Below are 10,244 nucleotides of genomic sequence, written 5' to 3' on the forward strand. Positions count from 1 at the left end.
AAATCAGAATATTATCTATTAAATTAAATATCAAAAGTGACAGTAAAAACTTTTACATTGTTAAAAAATTATTTCAAATAAATACTGTTTTTAAACCTTCTATTCATCAAAAATAAAAACATTAAAATAGACAAGTTATTTTAAATTGTAATAATGTCCGTTTTGATTTGACTGTGTTTTTCTTTTCGATAAAATAAATGCAGACTTGGTGTGCATAAGAGACTTCTTTCAGAATCATTACAAATTTTACCAACCCTAAACTCAATATTAATTGTAAATATAAAGCTAAATAAATATTTGTTATATTCACCAGAAAAAGCAAATGTAAACATGCATAAATAAATAAATAAATAAAACAGAACAAATTCAGGATGGCACAAAAGACAAAGAGGTAAGAACTAGGTCTGTCACGATAACTTTTTGTTGTGCGATATATTGCCCTTTTCTCTGTAAATTAAGGGTGCACACTATTTCTGAAAAACACAATCCCTACTTAGCAGTCAGATGTCTGTCCGTATGCACAAAGGCACAGATCCCTAAACAAGGCCATATCTGCAGATTAAACTTTTTTTGTAGAAGCATTTTTAAATTTGAACTAGCACATGACTACACCACGTTATGTACGAGAAGCTGCAAAAACACAGGCGCAAGTGGAAAGTACAAAAAAAAATGTATTGTGTTTTTTATAGTGTTAGGCGATATATTGCGTCACCAAAACGTATTGAGGTCATGTACATATATTGTGCGATAAGTCGATATATTGATTATTGCGACAGGACTAGTAAGAACATTAGGTTTTAACCCAAAGCCTGGCTTTAGTATCCAGATATAAAATATAAAATGTATTAATATGAACAGGCTTTTGCAGTGAATGGAACTTAGCCACTGAATTGATTTTAAGTGCTGGTGGGAATTGTCCTGTGGATCTTGTCAGCCTGCAAATCTATGGAGATTTTTTTTTTTTTAAATATAGTCAGCTCTGGCTCAGTAGTTCAGAGGAAAATCTCTGAGGATAGAACCAGAGAGCCAGTTCACCGTGTATCACTCAAATGACAGTCAGACGCCATTTAAAACACCTTTAAAGGGAAAATACAAACAACCTTCTCCAATATAGCCAAGCACATCTAGAGTCATTTTATAATAATGTAATTCAATTATTAAAGAATGAATGCTGCGATTACACCCCAGGTCAGAGTGTGTGTGCCAGGATGCATTCAGTGATGAGAGATGGAGTACAAAACATTTTCCATTAGAATGATTAGACTGTAAAATTGCTTTGGGAAACAGAGGTGTAAAAAGAGCAGCAGAGGTCAAGGTCAGATAAACAGTATTAACTGCTGCCAGGGGCCCGACTACATACACACGCACAGCAACAGCTGTTTATGTGAGTGTGAGCAAGGGAGACACATAGGCTACATACCCAGACAGGACTTGTAGCCATCAGCATTACGTTTGTAACATTTGTGTCAAAAAATGTTGTCTAGGTAGGCAACTCTGTCTTGAGACGACTTCTATGTGTAAGGCCCCAAAAAATACTCTACACAAGTATGCTTACAACGCATAAACAATTTCACGTTTTATTAAGTTCTGAAACATGTCTGAATACAGCTGATAATACAATGCATTTATTTAGCATTCTCAGAGCTGCCACAGTGGGTGCTATTGCATGAATTAATGTGAACTAGTTTTATGGCCGTGTTATGTCAAGCCTGATCTCATGATGAAAACGTACCTGTGGGAACTTTTTTGCAAGACGCGAAATACGTAGCATATTCGATGTGACACTAAAAGAGTGTTTTTTCCCCCCCCCAGAACAGATGAATGCACATACAGTGGGGCAAAAAAGTGTTTAGTCAGCCACCAATTGTGCAAGTTCTCCCACTTAAAAAGATGAGAGAGGCCTGTAATTTTCATCATAGGTATACCTCAGCTATGAGAGACAAAATGAGAAAAAAAGTCTAGAAAATCACATTGTAGGATTTTTAAAGAATTAATTGGTAAATTCCTCTGTAAAATAAGTATTTGGTCACCTACAAACAAGCAAGATTTCTGTCTCTCACAGACCTGTAACTTCTTCTTTAAGAGGCTCCTCTGTCCTCCACTGGTTACCTGTATTAATGGCATCTGTTTGAACTCGTTATCAGTATAAAAGACATCTGTCCACAACCTCAAACAGTCACACTCCAAACTCCACCATGGCCAAGACCAAAGAGCTGTCAAAGGACACCAGAAACAAAATTGTAGACCTGCACCAGGCTGGGAAGACTGAATCTGCAATAGGTTAGCAGCTTGGTGTGAAGAAATCAACTGTGGGAGCAATTATTAGAAAATGGAAGACATACAAGATCACTGATAATCTCCCTCGATCTGGGGCTCCATGCAAGATCTCACCCCGTGGGGTCAAAATTATCACAAGAACTGTGAGCAAAAATCCCAGAACCACACGGGGGGACCTAGTGAATGACCTGCAGAGAGCTGGGACCAAAGTAACAAAGGCTACCATCAGTAACACACTGCGCTGCCAGGGACTCAAATCCTGCAGTGCCAGATGTGTCCCCCTGCTTAAGCCAGTACATGTCCAGGCCTGTCTGAAGTTTGCTAGAGAGCATTTGGATGATCCAGAAGAGGATTGGGAGAATGTCATATGGTCAGATGAAACCAAAATAGAACTTTTTGGTAAAAACTCAACTTGTCGTGTTTGGAGGAGAAAGAATGCTGAGTTGCATCCAAAGAACACCATACCTACTGTGAAGCATGGGGGTGGAAACATCATGCTTTGGGGCTGTTTTTCTGCAAAGGGACCAGGACGACTGATCTGTGTAAACGAAAGAATGAATGGGGCCATGTATCGTGAGATTTTGAGTGAAAACCTCCTTCCATCAGCAAGGGCATTGAAGATGAAACGTGGCTGGGTCTTTCAGCATGACAATGATCCCAAACACACCGCCCGGGCAACGAAGGAGTGGCTTCGTAAGAAGCATTTCAAGGTCCTGTAGTGGCCTAGCCAGTCTCCAGATCTCAACCTCATAGAAAATCTTTGGAGGGAGTTGAAAATCCGTGTTGCCCAGTGACAGCCCCCAAACATTACTGCTCTAGAGGAGATCTGGATGGAGGAATGGGCCAAAATACCAGCAACCGTGTGTGAAAACCTTGTGAAGACTTACAGAAAACGTTTGACCTCTGTCATTGCCAACAAAGGGTATATAACAAAGTATTGAGATGAAATTTTGTTATTGACCAAATACTTATTTTCCACCATAATTTGCAAATAAATTCTTTAAAAATCCTACAATGTGATTTTCTGGATTTTTTTTTCTAATTTTGTCTCTCATAGTTGAGGTATACCTATGATGAAAATTACAGGCCTCTCTCATCTTTTTAAGTGGGAGAACTTGCACAATTGGTGGCTGACTAAATACTTTTTTTCCCCACTGTACGTATGCAAGTGATTTCAAAGAGGGATTTACCCTGATATGCTAGTGAACACACTAGTACAGAATTCTAAAAATGCATGCTATAACTATTTATTTAAATTAGTAATTTACTTTATCATTACATTGCTCCTCATTTTCTCATTAAATGCAACTAACAGTAATTTTTTTATAAGGACAATACCTCTGGAGCAATCTGGGCTTAGGTGTCTTGCTCAAGGCCACTGCGGCCTTGTGTCTTATGAAACCATACTACCATGTGATTTTGCTGAAGTAGACAAGCCAATGCATCAGATGACTTCTGCTCCAATAGTATGAAGATGCCTCTTGCTTCCAGTAAACTCTTTGTGCACAACAACCCTAACATAAAGCCTTTCTTAATTCCCATCTTCGCTTTATACACTCAATGAAATGTACTTCAGCGCACTGTGTTACAAAACACAAAACCTTGCTCTGTCTTTCTCAATAGTTTGCCGTGGAGGACGCACAACAGGACACAATGACTCTGTCCCACTCATAGGCAAGTGTACAAATGCACCCAAGACCATTTTGGTATTTCTTATGGCTGCCCTGCAATAGACACGACAACAACAAAAAATCAACCTTCAGCCAAGGCTGTGAAAGCACTTAAAGCACAATAATTGTGCAACATTTCAGCAGCAGATAAACACATTCCAAACCATCATCTCAATGGAACACAATTATTATAAAGGTCATTTTGTGTGATCCTATTAATATTAGGCAGTGTAATGCAAGTACATAACATCTGATCAGCAGCTAGTGTAAAAGATGTTGATATAATGGTAAAAGCAAAATCTGTTTCTCGATGACCCTGGTTTTTGGAAAGAGGCGTAACAATCAGGCTTTAAAAAGTTTCTCTGTGTGGTGTTGAGCAAAGTTTGGTGCTATAAGCATTTGTAAGACCAAAAGTTGCAAAGTATAGGTCTGTACTGATGAAGACAGCAATCTCAAAACAGCAAATAGCTAGCCAAAAAAAAAATTCTGTTCAATAGTCCAAGGTGAAGATTTTTAACAAGATTTCTTTCAAAGAAATATGCCTTTAGTTATTTTTGTACTTTACAAATCCTGCAGAAATGAGCTATTTTATATTGTTGTATTGCACAGACTTGAAAATTACAATGAATGGATGCAATTGACCCTTCACTGAGTTCTGCCCCCAGTTTCATTACTGTTGCTCGCTTGTAATTTGTGAAAGTGAATAAAACTCTTCCTGACATTTCTACAATGCATTGCATACCCTATATGGCACTTCTGACCTCGATTAATACATACATTTACATTATTAACATTATCTAGTACAGTAGGTGTTCACACTGGTCCTCCATGGAATTACGTTAGAGAAGCTTTTGAAGAACTGGTAACGTTTACATGGTGGGGAGTAGTGAAGGGTCAGTTGTAATTGTTGTGTTTTTAGTGGTACTGTAATTAAATATGACATTGATTGAATCGAAATTGCCAGCCTGACCTAGTTATTCAAAGTCATTCAAGGTTTAGAAGAAATTGAAATTGAGTAATAAATTAATGCAATTCTCATCAGCTGTGAAATGTTTTTAGCAACAAAGCAGGCTAGAGCGTTGTCTTCACCTCTTGACTGCCAGATGTGCGCAAGCATTTTAATTCAATTACATTAAATGCCGTGCAGATGATTGCATCTTAGATTTGTTTTAATTAATTAATTAATGCTGATGCTTGTGATTTAATAAAAGTAATTATAGGCACATAAACTATTTATTTTACTACATCTGTTGCATAAACACATGCTTAATCATCATGGGAGTAAACAGTCCTGAATTAGTCATAAAGGATAACTGGCTTAAAGGGACAGTTCATTCAAAAATAAAAAAATCTGTCATCATTTACTCAGCCTCATGTCATTTAAAACCGTATTTAATGTCACTAATCACATCCTTTTACATTTACGCATTTGGTAGATGCTTTTATCCATAGCGACTTACATTAAATTCAAGGTACACATTTTATCAGTTCTTGCTTTCCCTGGAAATCAAAACCTTGGCATTGTTGGAGTGCTACATTTCTTTAAAAATTAAAAAACTACTTAACAAAACAATTTCTTTAAAGGGTGAAGTGTGCAATTTCGTGCCAATAGTGTCACTAAAGGGAACTGCAAAAATGACAATTCAAACAGCTTCCTCTGAAGCCCCACCCCAATCTCACACTATTGGTTGAGCCAGCGTTGGTGTGCTGGGCTGGTTGGGAAGTTTTGAAAGATTGGTTTTCAGAAGTTGTCTGGAACATTTTAACGTAAAAATCACCTTTTTGAAAATACATGTTTTCAATAAAATAATCTGATTGGAAGTCATTTTTAATAGTCAGTTTCTCATTTTGACTGAAACTTGAGTAATTAGCACTTTCTTTTTCTTAGGTTCTATCTCGAGATGTTTCCCAAGTCCAGGGTTGGGCAAAATTCAAAGGTGAAGAATTGGGTTCCTTTCAATCTATGGTGTGAATTTGAATGGCATTGGCCACAAACACAATGAGTTGGAATTTTAATTGGAATAAACGTTTTTTTGGGGGAGGGAATTCAACAGGTAATTTTCAGGAAAAAGCTTCTTCCACCCTGGTCTACACAAGATTATTAAATATGATGATCCTTTTTTTTGTCTTAAACTGTGTTTATATATCTTTCCATTTCCATTTGTTTTGTTAATTCTACTTCCTTACTTGCCAGTTTAAATGGACATTCTTATATGATTGTTTTAGCTATATATACAGTAAATATACAGTATGTACAGGCATCTGTCCAGACCGACGCATGAACTCTCACCTGCGCTGGATCTCCAGCACAGTTACCCTCCCCGTGAGCTGTGTTTACCTGTTCCAGGACATTAATACAGACACACTGATATCTTCCCACTGTGCCGTGCAGTGAGTCGGAGCAATCAGACATACACCATCATCCTTTTGAAAAATCAAAGCTGGGTTTCCAGCTGAGCCAAGTTTGATATCCAAAGGCAGGCTGCCCAGCGAGGCTATCTCTGCGCTGTTTTGATGAGGTGAAGTCTCACACTGTTACGACAGATGAATATTTATTTTGGATGACACTTTCTAAATTTGCTTCTATCAGTTGATGGGCAAGGTCTCTTTATTCTGCCAGCGACATTCATGCATTTGCACAATTTCCCTGTGATTTCAGGCTCTAAAACTTGAGGATGACCAGCGGACCCCTATGGCCGGAGATCAAAAACAGCCGTATGGTGCATGGCTTTTGTATAGCTCAAGATTTCAGCTAAATAGCTCTCTCTGTGGAGCAATGCAACAGAACAGTGTGCCGTGATGGAGTCGAGTGCATAGCTTGAGGTGTTTGAGAAAACCTGCACAGGCTTAGCTCTGAGGGGTTACTGAGGTGGGCTGACAGCGTTGTGCGAATCCTCAGGGACTCTCTGCCTCTATGATTACAGCTCGCTATACTTTCTCTCTCTCTCTCTCTCTCTCTCTCTCTCTCTCGGCTGTTTGACTCTTAAAATAGACCTTCCAGGTCTGGCTGGCTGCTATTCCCAGCTGTAACTCGAGAGATTTCTAAAACAGAGTGACCACTTGCTCTTTTGTCCGTAACCTGCAAAGTGCGAGATGTGGATGGTGTCCAAGGTGGAGGACAAAGGTCTAAAATGCCACTTCTTGTCTTCGGAACATTTTTCAACCTTCAATGAAGTCGATTGTCTGTTTTTTAGCAACGTAGAAAGTGTTCCTCGATCAATAGTCCCATCAAACAGTTGTCACCCTAACCACAAAATTATATTTAAATGATTGGTTGATTTAATTATTGTTAAGAAAGTTGTTGAAACCTGTAAACTCAGCTGTAAACATAAACCAAATACCAACACTGTAAAAAATAAATAGTTGAGAAAACGTAAAAACATTAAGGCAACTTGATGCAGTAAGACTTTTGAGTTCTCTCAAAAAATAGTTTTTTAGTTCTTCTCAGTAAAGATACTTTGTTTAGCTAATGTAAACTTGTGTGTTCATGCAATGCTGATTGTCTTATTTGCTCATAGAAAAATTATTGTCACAGCGGCTAAAACAACAATTACTGTCGTTGAGGTAATTTATTGTTTTCTGTTTCCTGGACGAAAACAAAGAATGTGTAAAAAGTCGCCACATTACCAATTTTATGCTTAAACCTTAATGGATAACGTAGTCTGCATGTTAACTACATTGTCTCTGTTTGTAAAACATCTTACAAGACTAAGATATCCAGGAAAAGGATATACTGTAAGTGGTTGAATACTCTAGGCCTCAAAACTAGACACAGAAACCTCAAAAACTCACGAAACCTCAATCAACAAATGTTAAAAAGATAAGCTCTTTACATCGCAGTACAACAAATAACTAACAATAATGACAAAACAAAATCAAAAATGTTTAAATTAAGTCAGCAAACAGCAAAACAATAACATTAACTGCATCATTTATTCATGCTGCAATGCATGCTGGGAACTCACAAAGCCTTAACATTTCAACAGTTTGAAATTCTTTTTTCAGACAACTGTGTTTGACTAGTTGGGACAACATTTGGGCTAATTTTGTTGGTCCGACAAGGGTTTTTATGTAGTTTCAATAAAATAGCATTTTTTAGTATTTGAGAAGCAAAAGATTTCATAAACTGGAAAATATGCAGTTGCATTTTTTTACAGTGAACATTGAAAGTCAATCCAAGAACATATCCTATTTGATAAATCAGGTTAAGCAACCAGCTCAGTAAAATACTCTTGTTATAGATCTCTGCACTGATTGTTTGACTCATAATTCAGTGTCCCATTCAAATTGAATGTGGATAATTTTCTGTCTGATGTCTCAGACTCTGACTCTGATAAATGCATTGCAGTGTCTCTTGAAAGATGACGCACGGGAGAAAAATGGCAATGCTTGCATTAGCTTTACAGTTGTTCACAAGGAAGTCTACTAACAATCAAGCTCTTTTATGCTCACAAAGGCTGCATTTATGTGATCAATATACTGTAATATTGTGAAATATTACTACAATTTAAAACAACAGTTTTCTGTTTTAATATATTGTAAAATGTAATTGTTTTTCATAGGATACAAAGCTGAATTTTCAGCATCATTACTCCAGTCTTCAGTGTCACATGATCCTTCAGAAATCATTCTAATATGCTGTTGTGCTGCTTAAATGTATTTATTTATTGATTTATTTATTTTTTATTTATTGTGTGTGTGTGTGTGTGCGTGTAAACGGTGCTAATTTTTTTCAGGATTCTTTGATTAATAGAAAGTTAAAAAACAGCATTTGTTTAAAATAGAAATCTTTTGTAACAATCACCTTCATGTACATCTCCGTCTGTGCCACCAGGAATGCATAATGTTTGAATTCTAAGTTCAAGTGGCATTCTGTTGCACTTTTCCAAGTAAGAAGCCAGGAAGTCTGACTTCCGATTTGATGGAACTAACTGGCAAGTGGTAATAATATACTAGTGACATTGAAAAGTCATCAACAGTTTAACCTGCATTCAGACCACTTGTTTTCAGATATCATGAAAAGTGATTTCGTAACGAATAAGCATAAAGTGAAGTGGATAAGAGGGCTGCACTTGAAAGAAGATGAGAGGGCCGAGCTGAGAGATGCTTTTGCCGGGATGCTTGCGGTGTGGCGAATGCTGTGTCTGCGGTTGATGCGTGGGAAGAAAACACTTCACCATCAAACTTCATGCAAAAATGCTCCTGTTAATCCCCCGCAGCGCCAGAGAAGGTAGAACTTCCTGCAGAGAGACACACACACAGTACACATGTGCACACACACACACACACACACTCTGGTAGTTTCATATGGTAGGCTGGCTAATGAAGCCGTGGAATTAATCACTGTGTAAAATGACGGTAAGCGTTTTCAGTCTTCTGCACTGATGGCCACTGTGGGGAGTCATTCATAAAACAGCAGGGGATGCCACTGTGATGTCACTTCCATAGCTGTTGTCTCATATGGCAGAAGAGAACATGTTCATATACTCTGCAGAAATCACTATATGAGCTCTTGATATGATTAGCTGTCCAAGTTGCAATTTAAATATAATATATTACTATGTACTATGATATATTAATATATATTATGCAAATATTAATATAATATATTAATATACAGTATAAAGTTCACAGCTTATATATATATATATATATATATATATATATATATATATATATATATATATGTATTTATTTCTTTGTGTGTGTCTGACTCTGATAAATGCATTGCAGTGTCTCTTGAAAGATGACGCACGGGAGAAAAATGGCAATGCTTGCATTAGCTTTACAGTTGTTCACAAGGAAGTCTACTAACAATCAAGCTCTTTTATGCTCACAAAGGCTGCATTTATGTGATCAATATACTGTAATATTGTGAAATATTACTACAATTTAAAACAACAGTTTTCTGTTTTAATATATTGTAAAATGTAATTGTTTTTCATAGGATACAAAGCTGAATTTTCAGCATCATTACTCCAGTCTTCAGTGTCACATGATCCTTCAGAAATCATTCTAATATGCTGTTGTGCTGCTTAAATGTATTTATTTATTGATTGATTTATTTTTTATTTATTGTGTGTGTGTGTGTGTGCGTGTAAACGGTGCTAATTTTTTTCAGGATTCTTTGATTAATAGAAAGTTAAAAAACAGCATTTGTTTAAAATAGAAATCTTTTGTAACAATCACCTTCATGTACATCTCCGTCTGTGCCACCAGGAATGCATAATGTTTGAATTCTAAGTTCAAGTGGCATTCTGTTGCACTTTTCCAAGTAAGAAGCCAGGAAGTCTGACT

This window comes from Sinocyclocheilus grahami, unplaced genomic scaffold (assembly GCF_001515645.1).
Source record: "Sinocyclocheilus grahami isolate Dianchi unplaced genomic scaffold, SAMN03320097.WGS_v1.1 scaffold223.1, whole genome shotgun sequence".
Taxonomy (NCBI): domain Eukaryota; kingdom Metazoa; phylum Chordata; class Actinopteri; order Cypriniformes; family Cyprinidae; genus Sinocyclocheilus; species Sinocyclocheilus grahami.